The sequence below is a fragment of the Propithecus coquereli genome, unplaced genomic scaffold, assembly GCF_000956105.1.
Source record: "Propithecus coquereli isolate 6110/MARCELLA unplaced genomic scaffold, Pcoq_1.0 Scaffold76, whole genome shotgun sequence".
NCBI lineage: Eukaryota > Metazoa > Chordata > Mammalia > Primates > Indriidae > Propithecus > Propithecus coquereli.
In genome coordinates, this window is record NW_012153729.1 from 6295807 (window position 1) to 6311037 (window position 15231).

The window sequence follows — 15231 nt, forward strand, 5'->3', positions numbered from 1 at the left end:
AATACAACCTGCGGTGGGAGAGAGACCAGGGAGGTGGTGCTAAAAACACAGAGATCAATTGAAAGTCTACAGAACAAATCTGTCACTCGCCACCCTCCAAGTGCACTCCCACCTGGCAGGGCACCAGGCAGCACAGCAAAGCCACAGAGGCCTCCTGGCTAAATCGATGAAGCCGCCAGTAGAGCATGGGGGCCGCTGGCGTGGCTGTTGGGGACCTGGAGAAAAGCTCATCTCCTCCTGCCATTTGTGCCCCCACGGCCTAGCTTCATGGCCCCCGCCCTGGCCGGTCCCGGGAGAGCCAAGCCAGACAGCAGGCAAGCCCTGCACATGAACCCGGAGCTCCTAGGCAGCATTTCCATACGGGGAGGGAATTCAGCGGAAAATAAACCAGCTTATAAAAACACAAGAAACCCATGCCAACCTCCTAGAATAATTACCCCCTTCTTTCATTCTTAAATAGAAACAGACAAATGAGATTCACTAGACATATGACAAATGAAAGAGAAATTCTAAGATTAAAAAAGAAAATGAACATCAATCCAACTCTATCATCAAAGGAATGTGGAAGGCAATTGCATCCAAAAAAAGAGAACAGATTGCAATGAAAAAGGACTCACCAGAGTCCAAGAAAAAGTTCTTGAGATTTAAATTACATAATTGTTACAATAAAGGCCACATATGACAAGCCCACAGCAACATCATACTCAATGGTGAAAAGTTGCAAATTTTTCTTCTAGGATCTGGAACAAGACAAGGACGCCCACTTTTGCCACTTCTATTCAGTCTAGTACTGGGAGTCCCGGTCAGAGCAATTAGTCAAGAAAACAAAATAAAAGTCATCCGAATAGGAAAGGAAGAAGTAAAATTGTCTCTGTTTGCTGATGACATAGTCTTATATGTAGAAAATCCTAAAGACAACATCAAAAAACTGTTAGAACTGAGAATAGAAGTCAACAAAGTTACAGGATACAAAATCAACTTAAAAAAATCAGTAGCATTTCTATACACTAACAACAAACTATCTGAAAAATAAATTAAGAAAAAAATCCCATTTATAATAGGATCAAAAAAATAAGATACTAGGCCGGGCGCAGTGGCTCACACCTGTAATCCTAGCACTCTGGGAAGCTGAGGCGGGTGAATCGTTTGAGCTCAGGAGTTCGAGACCAGCCTGAGCAAGAGCAAGACCCCCATCTCTACTAAAAATAGAAAGAAATTAGCTGGACAACAAAAAATATATAGAAAAAATTAGCCAGGCATGGTGGCACATGCCTGTAGTCTCAGCTACTCAGGAGGCTGAGGCAAAAGGATTGCTTGAACCCAGGAGTTTGAGGTTGCTGTGAGCTAAGCTGATGCCATGGCACTCTAGCCTGGGCAAAAGAGTAAGACTCTGTCTCAAAAAAAAAAGAGAAAAAAAATAGGATACTTAGGAATAAATTAAACCAAGGAGGTGAAAGATCTGCATGTTGAAAACTATAAGACATTGTTGAAAGAAATTAAAGATAACACAAATGGAAAGATACCCCACGATCATGAGTTGAAAGAATTAATATCATTAAAACGTCCATACTAAGCAAAGTAATCTACAGATTCAATGCAATCCCTTTCAAAGTTCCAATGCCATTCTTCACAGAAGTAGAAAAAACAATCCTAAAATTTGTATGGAACCATAAAAGATCCCAAATAGCCAAAGCCATCTTGAGCAAAAAGAATAAAGCTGGAGCCATCACACTACCAGATTTCAAAACTATAGTAATCAAAATAGCACAGTACTGGCATAAAAACAGACACACCAACCAATGAAATAAGATAGAGAACTCGAAAAACACATCCACACATTTAGGACCAATTTATTTTCAACAAAAGTGTCAACAACACACAATGAGGAGCCGGTGCTGTGGCACACACCTGTAATCCCAGCTACTCAGGAGGCTCACTTGAGCCCAGAAATTCGAGCTCAGTCTGGGCAACATAGTGAGACCCTATCTCAAAAAAAATAAATAAATAAAATAGCACACAATAAGGAAAGGACAGTCTCTTCAACAAATAGTTTTGGGAAAACTGGATATCCACATGCAGAAGAATGAAAACAGACCCTTATCTCACCTCTTATATAAGAATCAACTAAAAATGAATTAAAGACTTAAACATAAGACCTGAAACTAGAAAAGTATTACAAAAAAGCATAGAGGAAAAACTCTGAAATATTGGTTTAGCAGTGATTCCCTGGATATGATCCCAAAAGCACAGGCAACAAAAGCAAAAATAGACAAATGGGATTATATCAAACTAAAAAGCTTCTGCACAGCCTAGGAGACAATACAGTGAAGAGACAACGTATGGAATGGGAGAAAACATTTGCAAACCATGTATCTGATAAGGGGTTAATATCCACAATATACAAAAAACAACTCAAACTACTCAATAACAAGAAAACAAATAACCCGATTAAAAATTGGGCAAAGGATCTGAATAGACATTTCTCAAAAGAAGACATACGAATGGCCAAAAATGCTTAATATTTCTAATCATTAGAGAAATGCAAATTAAAACCACAATGAGATATCACCTCACACCTGTTAGACTGGCTATTGTCAAAAATATGAAATATAGTAAGTGTTGGGGAGGACGTGGAGAAAGGAGAACCCTGGTACACTGTTGGTGGGAATGTAAATTAGTACAGCCGTTATGGAAAGCAGTATACGGGCTCCTTAAAAAACTATCAATAGAACTACCATCATAATCCAGCAATCCCAATTCCCGGTATGTATCCAAAGGAATTGAAATCAGTATGTCAGAGAGACATCTGCCCTCCCATGGTCACTGCAGCACTATTCACAACAGCCAAGTATGCAAACAACCAAAATGCCCATCAGCAGATGCACAGATGAAAGCATGTGGTGTGCACACACAACAGAATGCTATTCAGCCTTTAGAAAGCAGGACATTCTGTCATTTGTGACAACGTGGATGAACCTAGAGGATATTATGCCAGATGAAATAAGCCAGACACAGAAAGACAAATACCATGAGACCTAACTTACATGTGGAATCTAAAAAAGTTGAATTCATAGAAGTAGAGAATAGATGGTGGTTAACAAAGGTTGGGGTCAAGGGACAGACGGGGAAAGGGGAGATGTTGGTCAAAGGGTACAAAGTGTCACTTAGACAAGAGGAATAAGTTCTGATCTACTGCACAGCACGGGAACTATAGTTAATAATCATGTATTGTATATTTAAAAGTGTCTAAAACAAGATTTTAAATGTTCCCATCACAAAGAGATGATAAATTTGAGGCAATGGATATGTTAATTCCACAATGCAGACATGTATCAAAACATCATATTGTACCCCATAAATATATACAATTATTTGTCAACTAAAAATAAAATAAAACTTTCTTTGGCCAGGCGTGCTGGCTCATGCCTGTAATCCTAGCACTCTGGAAGGCCGAGGTGGAAGGATAGCTTGAGGTCAGGAGTTCGAGACCAGCCTGAGCAAGAATGAGACCCCCCGCCTCTACTAAAAATAGAAAAAAATTAGCCAGATGTGGTGGTGCACACCTGTAGTCCCAGCTATTCAGGAGGCTGAGGCAGGAAGATTGCCCGAGCCCAGGAGTTTGAGGTTGCTGTGAGCTAGGCTGACACCATGGCACTCTAGCCTGGGCAACAGAGTAAGACTTTGTCTTAAAAAAAAAACAAAAAACCCACAAAACTTTCTTTAAAAAAGATAAACAAGTTCTGGGGACCTACTATAGCTAACAATACTATATTGTACACTTAAAATCTGCTAAGAGGGTAGGTATTACATTAAGTGTCCTTACCACAAAAAAACAGATAAATAAAGGCAGCAGGAGGAAACTTTGGAAGGCGATGGATATATCCATGGCCTTGATGGTGGTGATGATCTCACCAGTATATATTTATCCCCAGATCAATCGAGTTGTATACATTAAATACGTATAGCTTTTTATATGTCACTTATACCTCAATAAAGTGGTTTTAGAAGAAAGAAATAATAAATAAATAATACGGTTGCTGAAATATAAATGCAAAATTTAGACCATAAAGTTGAGGGAATTTCAAAATGTAGAGTAAAAAAGAGAAAGCCCACAAATAAATTTAAAAAAAATGAAAGAAAAGATAAGAGACAGACCAGATCAATCCAGGAGGTCCAACATCTGTTCAATAGGCACCACGGAAAGAGAAAAGAGAGAAAACACGAAAGAGTAAACTATTAAATAAAAGTAGAAAAAAAGTTTTGCAGAATTTAAGGCAGGAAGAAGCTTTCAACTAAAAGGAAATTCTGAGTAAAATGAATTTAAAAATACGCACAGATAGAACTCATTATTGGGAAACATTAGCCCATCAAGGATAAAATGAAGATCCTGAAAGTCTCCAGAGAGAGGGGAAAGGTTACCTACAAAGAATGAGACGTTACCTGGTTTCTCATCAGCAGTACTGGACCCAGAGACAATAGGATAATGCCTTCAACATTCCAAAGGATAACTATTTTGAAACTGGAAATCTATGCCCAGCCAAACTATCAATGAAGAAAACAATAAAGTCTTGGGCATCTAAAAACTGAGAAAATTCACCTTCTGTGCACCTTTTCCAAAGAAATTACTGGAAGAGGTCTTCTAACAAAATGAACAAGATACTAAGAGAGAAACTTGGCTTCAAGAAAAAGCAGAACTCCCAGTGAAACAGAAATCCCAGGAAGATGTCTGGTGAGGACGGGAAGTCAGTGGACTCCAAAGACAAGGTCTTCGCGGAGAGCACAATGGATCCAAAACAACAGATAGACCTAGTAAGATATTGGAAGATGTTTGTGAAATGATGGGGAGGATAATTTTTCTTCCACCGAGAAGAATAATAATATGCACTTAAAAACACCAAGAAAAAAACTTGCACCAGTCATAATAACCAAGCATGAAGCAAACTAAAATGTGCCACAATTTTGAACAAATGATGGAAAATACAAAAAGACAATCTATTTGATTTTATACAAGGGTTGTGATATAAGACTGAGAGAGAAGAAAACGTAATCCCTCTATACCACCGGTTCACTGCAGAAAACAATACTCACATCTTCATCAGAATGTAAAGGCTGTTGACTGGATTTCAACTTTTCACATCACTCCGCAGATAAAACATGGATGAGACAAATGTATAAAGGACAAAATATAAATGTCACCAACTCTGGCAATGTTAAAGATAAGGTTGGCAGAAGTTGGAAGTTAAAAAAAGGTGGGGAGAAGAAGTGGAAGGAAGGATAGGAGATCTAGTAATGTCCTCATCTTACGGAATGAACTCACAGAATTGCCGTCTCACTTTAAGTGATTAAGAATTGGGTATTTTAATTGTATTAATTAAAATTGACAAGGTAGCCAGGAGAAGAAATAATTACCAAAAACAGAAGGTTGTGGGTGGATCAAGTAAGCTAACTCTTCATATTTCACAGCAGGGAATCAAGATGGGTCTAAAGTTAACAAATGGAGAAATGGAGGAATAACAATATCAGAGACTAACAATGACCACAGAACAAAAACCACATGGTGGCTGGCTCTGGAGGACAGAGCCACACCTATGGATTCCTGGGGATTTCTTTGTAATCAGGACTGAAAAGGGAAGAAACCAGACCCAGTTTACAGATGGTTCTGCACAATATGTTGGCACCAACAAGAAGCGGACTGCTACGTTACCACCCCAATCCAGAGTCTCTCTAAAAGGCAGTGGTTAAGGGAAATCTTCCCAATGAACAGAAGTTCCAGCAGTATCTTTGGCTGTCCACTTGGGATGAACCGAGAGATGGCCACAAGTACGGCTCGACATTACCCCGTGAGCTGTGGTTAATGCCTAGGCCGATGCTCAGGGACTTGGAAATAAACAGGATTGGAAGGTGGAGACAAGGAGATCCAGGGAGGGGATATGTGGCCGGACCTCTTGGAGTGGGCACAGCGCACAGACACGTTTGTGTGTCATCCGAACACTCACCAAAGGGCAGCCACTGTAGGGGAGGCTTTCAGTAATCCTACAGACAAGGTGGCACATCTGTGGATGTCCATTTGCTCTTTCCCCAGCCACCCTGGCGGTTGTTGAACCGGACTGGGGACAAAAGGCCGTGGTGGCAAAGATGGAGTCCATGTGGGAGCTTAATGGTAGGAACCTCCTGTCACAAAATCCACGAGCCACAGCCTCTGCTGAGTGCCCAACCGACAGCAGCAGAGGCCACTGCGGAGCCCTCAGTATAGCACCACTCCCCAGGGGGCCGGCTGCACAGCCGAGGCAGGGCAATGGTAGGGAAAGGCGAGCAGTTTGCCCTTGCTGGAATGATAAGTTCAGGGAATGGATTTGCTTCCCTGCCTGCAAAGCGTCTGGCTGCACTACCATCCGTGAGCTCCCAGAGTCTGGCTCACGCTCGTGATGTTCCACACAACACCCCAGACCAAGGAACTCGTTTTGCAGAAGCAAAGCAATGGGCCGGTCCCCGTGGAAATTAATGATCTTCCCGCTTCCCACATCACCCGGCAGCAGCTGGTCGGACAGAGCAGGGAAACGGCCTGCTGAAGACTTAATTACGACGCCGCGTGGACAGTAACAGACACAGTAACAGATTGGCGTCTGCGTTACAGGACACAGTGTGTGCTGCGAGCCGATGACCAACCGGTGGTGAGGTTTTTCCCGGACCCAAATACATAGGCCAGGAAACAGGGGGTGGGAGTCGGGGTGACTCCTCTCACTGTTGTACCTAACAAACTCCCACGGAATGTCTGCTTCCCGTGCCCTCTCGACTTTAAGCTCTGCTGGTTTGGAGGGTTTAGGAAGCCAGGGAGGAACGGTTCCGCCAGAGACCCAATTATGGTTCCACCAAACTGGACATCGAGGCTGACACCTGGACATTTTAGGCTCTTTATGCCACTGAATAAATAGGCAAAGAAGAGAATTACTCTCCTAATTACCAAGGAGAAACTAGGTTACTGCTACAGGAGGGGGATGAGGGACCCGGGAAATTCTCTGCTGAGCCACTTAGTACTTCCATGGCCGGGGAAGTGCAACGGATGCGGAGTGGACAGCAGGAGAAGGGAGGGAAGTTAATGTCAGCTGTGGCCTCGTGAAAACAAGAACGTAGAAACCAGGAATATTTTCTTCCTTGCTTGTTAGGTCTGCATTTATGTTTACACTGATATGTATTAACTAATTTCTTTTCTCTTCTCCTTCCTTACTCCTTTTTATTTTCCGTTAAGTTATTAGCAGTGGTCAATCTCACAACTTAGAATTTAAGTTACAGGACATTCAGATAAGACTGTGACTAAATTGAGGGGTAACCAGCACCACCCAGAAATGGACACCATGACTGTCACTTAGAGGGGGGTGTGATGGCCATTGGGATTTTTTGTCTTCTCTTTTTGAGACCGAGGTGAGTGTCTTTGTACAAAAGATCATTGCGCCTTATAAAGTAAAGCGCACGTTTGTTGTTACCATTAGGTGAAATTCAAATATGTATCAGCGGATGTCGAGTGGCCAAAGGGGTGGACTGTGTCGGGCATTAAGCTGGTAACTCTCAGCTCCAAGTCCACCTGCTACGTTCTCTTTGGTGATGCTGGGGTTGGGATTCTGCACGTCACATCTCTCCTTTGCTGGCTGGCTCCCCGTCAGGTTCTTCCAGTAAGAGGACCGGAGAGAAAACAGAGGCCGGAGGAGAAAGAAGAAATATGATCTCCTTGCTGTCCCTGTCACTCCAGCAACAGGTCTCCACCCCAGCGGGAGCAGCTCACTCCAGCAGCGTCACTGTGCTCCTTCAGAGATATCAGCACCAGCCAGCAGCGCCGCAGCACAGGAGGTCTAAACCCGGCTCTGGGGGTGGGGGTGGGGTCTCTTCTTCAAGCTTCCAGAGCCAGATAACCCCAACCTCTCCCCCGTGTCCTGCCAGCCCTGGGGTCGTGCCTTCTTTCTGTAGTTCCCCGACCCGTGCTACTTCAATGTTCTCCTTTACCCCTTTCAGTCCTCCAGTACATGTTTAACTAATTTTCTATATTAAATTCTCTCTGTTAAAATTCCTGGTGTGGTTTCTGCTTTCCTGACTGAACCCTCACCAATACAGACAGGCAACTGTAACTTTTTATCATAAGCCTCCTAGACACTGGAACTTTTTTTAACTCTGCACACGTACTACTTGTTATTACTCTTTTCTAATTCTGTGATATAACTGTGAAAAGAGTGCAGTTAGGGAGACCTATCTTCTAGAAGAAGAACCTCCTCTACATTGGGTGGGTCATGGAAGACTTCCCGGAGGAAGTGACATCTAAACAAAATTTGAATAACTCTTTGGAATTAACCAGGCAAAAAGTGTGGGATAGTGAGTCAGACATAGGGAAAAATACCAAGTGCAAAGGGAAGGAAGCAGTAAGGCCTCCTTGAGTTCAAGGGAGAGTCAGGCCAAAGCATCAACAGCGTCAAGACATGAGGCCAGGGAGGCAAAAGGGGGCCAGATCAGAAAGGACCTTTGTAACGTCGGCGAGGAGTTAGAACATTTTCCTGAGGACTAAGGAGATGGTCAAAGAGTTTCAGCAGAGGAGGGGCATGACCATGTTGGCTGCAGCAGGCACTCAATGTCCTTGTGCTGACCTTGAGCACCCTGGCCCTCGCTCTCGGCCAAGTCACACCTTCCCCAAGTCGCACTTGCCCAAACTCCCAATCCTCCGGCTCCCCAGACGCCTCCTCGAATCATGTCTGTGCTGCGTCTCTCCCCCTCAGAAGCCTTGCCGGGGCACTAGTTAGTGTGATAAACTAATTCACAGTGAAGTATTAGCAAAGGAAAATGGTTTAGCCCTCCTCGGGGTATTTTCATTTTAAGGAGACCCATTGACAAATATTTACTGAACAGTCTATTACATGCAAGAAACTATGTAGAACTCCTAGGGGGAGCCCCGGCTTGACCTAAATAAATCAGTCTCTAATGATGGCATTTTAGGCTCATTGTAGGCGGCAGACAGCCTTTCTTACCTCTGGTTAAACCACAGAAGCAGCCCTCTTGCTCCGCCCCCCATCCAAACCCCCACCTCTCCCCTCCAATGGAGGCTAGTGGAGGCCGTGGCCCCCGAGAGTTTAACTGTCACTGTCCGGAGTGGTGTCGTCATTGCTGGGACTGCATTTGGGGACTCAAGCCAATCCCTGCCTCGTGTCTTGGCATCCCTAGGTCTGTACAGGGAGCTCTATCTCCCATTCATGGCCACCCTCTGGCCCCTCCTGTGCCTCAGTCTGCCGACCTCCACCCAGACACACTTACCGAGAGCCTCCTGGGCACCTGGCACTGTGTCAGGGATAAGGGACAGGGAGCCGGGAGTGTGGAAGGTGAACTCCGGAGGAATCCGAGGCAGCCTGCACTTCGACTCCGCGTGGGATGGATTCTCCTTTGAAAAGCACAGCCTCTCAGCCTGGCCGGCACTCTTCTCCTCTCTCCACCACCTCTTGGAGAGCAGACCAAAGCAGACAGGAGGATGAGAGGCAGGAAAGAAAGGGGCAACGTCAGGAAGGGACAGACAGGGCTTTCCAGATGCAGGTCCCCCAAGTCTTCCCCCTCACCCCCTGTCCCACGCTGGATCCACCAGTGCCGCCCTCGCCCCTTGGGCCCCTTCCCACTTACCTGTCTGCAAGTCCCTTCCTGGGCACTGCAGGAGAGACATCCTGAAGCAAGAGGCTGAAAGAGGCAGCTGGAAGCCAAGACCCTCGGACTGTTATCTGACTCACTGCGTATTACCTGTGCCTTAGCTATGTGCTTGGAACTCAGTGTTCCCATCTATAAGGTGGGCACGACCCGGGCACTGTTAACCCCCCAAGACCTTCCAGAGCTTCCCTCTCCATCAGCCCTGCCCAGCCGTCCTTTCCCATCCATTAAGAAACACCGGCATCTAGTGGTTACGCGAGGAACCTGCAGCGCAGACTCCGGCTTCCAAGGACGGAGACCACAGATGCAAAAGCTCAGACAGAAGCAGGGAGTCAGCCCCCTATCCCAGGCGCCCCTCTGCAATTCCCTTCCCTCTCCCCCTGAAGCGCCCCCCTAGACCCTTAAACAGCTTGTGAGTCAAGAACCAGTGTTGAAACGGTCGTGTTGCGTGGTCCTTGCTAAGATGGCCCAGACACAGACTGGTGACAAGGAGAGAGAAACTGTGGATGAAACATGCCATGGATAATCCACAAAGTGAGTCATTAGGAGGTGAGGCCAAGCGAGGATTCCAGAGTCAGGCAGGGGCCCCGGTGCAGGGAGGGGCAGACAGCGAGATTAATGGGGCAGCTGTCTGCCACGGTGGCTGCCAGTCATCCGCCCGCCAGCCACTCCATCATGCACCCACAGGTGCTTACTCAGCACTCCCAGGTGCCCAGCGTCACACCAGGCGGCCGACAGTGTGCGCGCGCGTGCGTGTGTGCAGGGGAGGGGGAAATAAGCAAAGGAGAGAGGATGCTCGCAGCGTGAGTCACCAGCAGACACAGGCAAGTGAACCACAAAGTAATCTAAATTCATTTATTCCACAGACGCTCCTCCACCTGCTGTGCACCAAACACAGGGACCTGCCTCCCAAGCTGCCCAGGGCCCACCCCACCCTTCCACCTGACGGCCACCTGAAAACAGTCTGCCCCTCACTCCCGCTGACCTACTTCACATATATTAAAGACACTTTCACCGCCGCCTTGCATCTCTGCATCCTCAGAACCTAGCACACAGGAGGGGCCTAATATGTGCTTATTGAAGTCATTAATCCAGTCCAGCACCTACCAGAAGCGGGCATCCCTTCCAATAACGTCACTGATGGTGGCTCGCCCGGCCCCTCCTCGAATACCGCAACTCATTATCCCACGTGCTGTTGCGTCAGTCAGGGCTCTGCAGCAAGAGACAGGCCGAGATCGAACTCACTGAGCAAAGAGGGGGCAGTGGCCCCCACAGCTGTGCAGGCGCAGGGTAGAGCTGCGGACCCACAGACCTGTCTCCAGTATGACAGCGACAGGCTTTCCGCATCCTCCCATCCTGTCTTCCTTGGTCCCCACCGCCCCCACGTCCGCATCTCCAGGCTCTGTTTCCGTTGTTGCTTTCCTCGCCCTGCCCCTCGCGTCCCCGCTGCCTTCACGCGGCAGGAGGAAGGGAGATGGCACAGGCTCCCCAGGCTTGCACAATCCCAGCCCAGGGGCCCCAAAGGCTCTCCCCCCTCCTGCTGAGGGTATCCTGAGGACTCCAAACCCCACGGATGACTCTGATTGGGCCATTCCTGTGGCCTGGGAGACGGGTACAATTGCCCAGGGGTCACAAGCCTGTCCCTGTGGCCAGGGGGACAGGAGAGGACACTGTCATTGTCTGCCCGTCAGGATCATGTGGGGTGGGGAGTGGGACAGGAGGGTCTCCCAAGTGAAGGAGGACGTGCACGTGCTCCCAGGAAGAGGGAGAAAGATGCTGAGGAGGCACGGTGGTCAGCGTCCCCCCAGAAATTCATGTCCACCTGGTCCTCAGAGTGTGACCTTATTTGGAAACAGGGTTTTTACAGATATAGTTAAGGTCGGGGTCAAGATGAGATTAGCCTGGATTGGGTGGGCCCTATATCCAACGAGCAGGTCCTTTTAAGAGACAGACGGGGAAACGCAGACGAGGGAAGGAGGCCACACGAGGACGGGGCAAAGACTCGGGCACTGCAGCCTCGCCGGGAGCGGGAGGGGCAGGGAAGGATTCTCCCTGGAGCCTCAGGAAGCAGCACGGCCCTGCCAGCGCCTGGATTTGGACTTCTGGCCTCAAGAACTACGAGATAATCAGTTTCTGTTGTTTTAGGCCAACAGGCCTGTGATCGTTTGTTATGGCAACCCCAGGAAACCAACACAGGAGGAAAGGCCCACAGGTGTCCACCGTGCCATCAGCTGGGGCGGGGGACGGGGCTGGAGGCTGCAAAGTGCCTGATGGGGACCCCAGTGCACATCCCGGAGCTACGCCCGCTGGCTCAGGGTCTGTCCAGGGCTTGCACACATGTGCGATGTGGCAGAGGCCAAAGGGTCCTAGAGAGGCAGGAGCCCCTCACCACCAAGCACTTACGTGCACACGGAGGCTAACGGGCGCCCATTCGGACAGCCTGAAGGATTTCTGATAAAGGGAAGAAACCCTCAGTAAACTTGACACATGAACTATTTCTTCTTTTCTTTTTTTATTTAAATCTGATTAATTAGTGAAAACTGGAGTGTTTGGCAGCCGATGCTGAGAACAGGGAATCGTCAGGAAGCCGAATGCTTCTGGGCAAGGGGTGAAGCGCTGGAGACGATGTAGCCATTGATTGGCCTAAAATTTTGACAGTGTCAAGAAGACGTTAAACCCTTCTCTGGGTCTTCACTTTCCTCGTCTAATGGAATTGCTTGGAAGTTGGAAAGTGCAGCCACCCTCTAGTCTTCTCTTCTCCCGCCCGAAGTTTCCAGTCCTCGAAATATTCTTCTTTCCTTGATGCAGTTTGCGGGACCTCCCCCACGCTGGGAGCAATCTGGGCACACCCTCGCCAGGGCCTCTCAGCCTGGCAGCCTGAGATCTGTCTCTGCCTGGGGACAGGGCCAGGGGCAGGACAGCACCTGGAGGCACAGGGGCGCCAGTGTGCTGAGGTCAGGCCCCTCCTGCACCTTCCCCACCAGCCCCAGCCCAGGAGTGACGCAGAACACGGCAAGCCGGGCGCCCGCCTCCCCTGTTCCGGCAGGACTGCCGCCCTCCCAGACCCTCCTAATAGGAATCCGGAGCCCGGGCCCCACACAGCTGCTCCAGGCCATAGGTGGTGCCGCAGCCTGATGTGCGACCTCTGGTCTGCTCTGGGTCTCCAGCTCCTGGGCCTTTGATTTACTGACTCCCGGCTCCCGCCCACCCGGGGAAGCCCCACGGAGCCGTTGCCTCTCTTCCAACTCATGGAGTTGACAGAGTCCAGGCTGCTTTTTCAGGTGATTTAGGGACCTTCCCGGAAGACGCTTTGAAGCCTCTTCAAAGCCAATGGCGTCGTGAGCAGCCACCAGGCAGCAGAAAGGCCCCGCAGGCCTGGGCCACCTCCCACATTGCCAGGCCACACACACGGACAAGCTGAGGCTCACCCCACTGTGAGCCCGGCGGTGACACAGCAGGCCTGGTCAGACACAAGCGCTGAGAGGCCACGGTTTGAGGACAGCACCTCAGTGGGCCCCTCCTCTGCAGCCAGCAGCGAGCTCCCACAGTCGCCCCTCCGGCCATTACCCGGCCTCCAGAGCAGGAAGGAGGGAGGAGACCAGGTAAGGACTAAGACTGAGCTCCACGAAGAACCTCTCTGGAGGAGCTCCCACCCCGAACCGCACCGGGGATCTGATATCTGTTAGGCACCAGGGTGACCACGTGCAGCCTCGCGCTGAGCTAGGCGCCACTTTGTCCCCCCAGCTTCTCTCCCCTGTCTGGGGAAGGGGCTCGGCTCATTGACGCTGCAGGCTCGCCGTCCGCCCCTCCCGCCTCCGCCTGCTCCCCGGGACCCCAGCTGAGAAGATGCCAAGCTCCCTCTCCATTAGCGGGATCACTCAGGCAGACGCCTGCCCGCAGGGCGACAGCCCACAGCCCCTCCCCCTGCCCTGCAGCTGGGCCTTCACCCTCCAGCCCAGGCAGGTGTGAGGCTGCTGGGTCAGCTGCGAGAAACCAAGGCAGCCAGAGGCCCAGGGCTCGGCCTCGCCCACCTGCCCCCTAAGAACCCGATCCCCCTCCCCACCCTGGGCTGTGGTCAGAGCATGGGGCGGAATCTCATCAACAAGAAATTTGAAGCCATTAAAATACAATAAAAGAGAAATTAAATGTAATCGCTCTGTAAATTATAACTAATTGAAACATCAATTGTAATTTTTATGATCTGCATTCGGAGTGAGTGATGGCGGAGCCGGGAAAGGAAAGTTAAATGATGGTGGCGATGTCCCCGGATGCCCCCTGCCCCAGCCTCTGCCCCCTTCCCCTGCAGGCTCCTCCCCTTCCCTTCCACACCCTGCAGAAAGCGGAAAGCTCTCTGTTCCAGAAGCTTCCCCCACCTCCAACCCATGTAACCTGGAGGCCTCAGCTTGCTCCTGTTTGGGGTGCCTCGCGAGCAGGGCCTCGGCTGGCTCTTGTGTTCCCACAACCCTGAGGAGGGGCTGGGCGGCTTTCCTGGTTTCGCTCATTTGGAGCATGACCCCAGGTCCCACCCGCACGACTGGCCAAACTCCAAGCCCGGGAGTGGCAGGAAAGAGCACCTGAAAGCCTGCGATTCCCCAGAACTCTCCTCCTTTCAGCCACGCAGCAGTAGTCCTGGGCCTGGAAGGACGCAGGTCATCTGAGTCCTCCCCCTGCCTCCGTCCCAGCTTGAGCAGGGCACTCCAGGGCCCTGGGTCAGTCGGTCAGCACCAGCTTCCCTCCCCTCGTCCCGTGGCAGGGCTGTGACAGGGAAAATATGAGTGGCCCCTCCCAGGCGTGGGGACCCCGACGTGTCCAGCAGCTCTTCCTCCCCCATTTGGCAGCCGTCCACTCTGTGTGCAGCACCAGGGACGGCACATGTGACAGCTTGGGAGGCAAGCAGACCCGCACCACGCCTCCACCACCAGGGTGCTGCCGCTTGGCCTCTCTTGAAGACTCAGTCTCCCCAGCAGTGACTTAGAGACAATAGTAACATCCACCGGAGAGGTCTGGGGGCATTTAGCAACTGCGTTTGTGAAGCTCTCAGCACAGCGCCAAGCACAGAGTGGGCTCCCACTAAATTCCAATGATAATCGTTGCTGTGGTTGTCATTATTTGCCCCACTCCAGCCTGTTTTTCTTTTGCCCCCAGACCAGCAGATACCTGGGACTTTGTCCCTTCCCTCCCTGCACCCCCTCCCTGGACATCAGCTCCTCTGGTGCTGCGGGGGCTGCCCCCACCTGCTTGTGGCTGCAGGCTCCTCTGGACTCCCCCCAGGACAGGGAGGTGAGCCCCTGGTCTCCACGCCTGCAGGCAGGGGCAGGCCAGGTCCTGGCCCCCTGGACCCCAGCAGACTGACCTCTGCCTGGCGGAAGGGACCCGATCTCCGGAGTGGTCCACTCCCGGCTGAAGTGGAAGGAGAGACAAGGCGAGGAAGGCCGGTCCACTCCCACCTCCTCCCAGAAAAAGTCTTTTCTTGTAGAAGTTTCATTCTGAGGTGTGGACTTCTAGAATTGTCATGACGTCCCCAGGGCCATTTCTCACGAGCTGACCTCTGTCTGGAACTGCCCC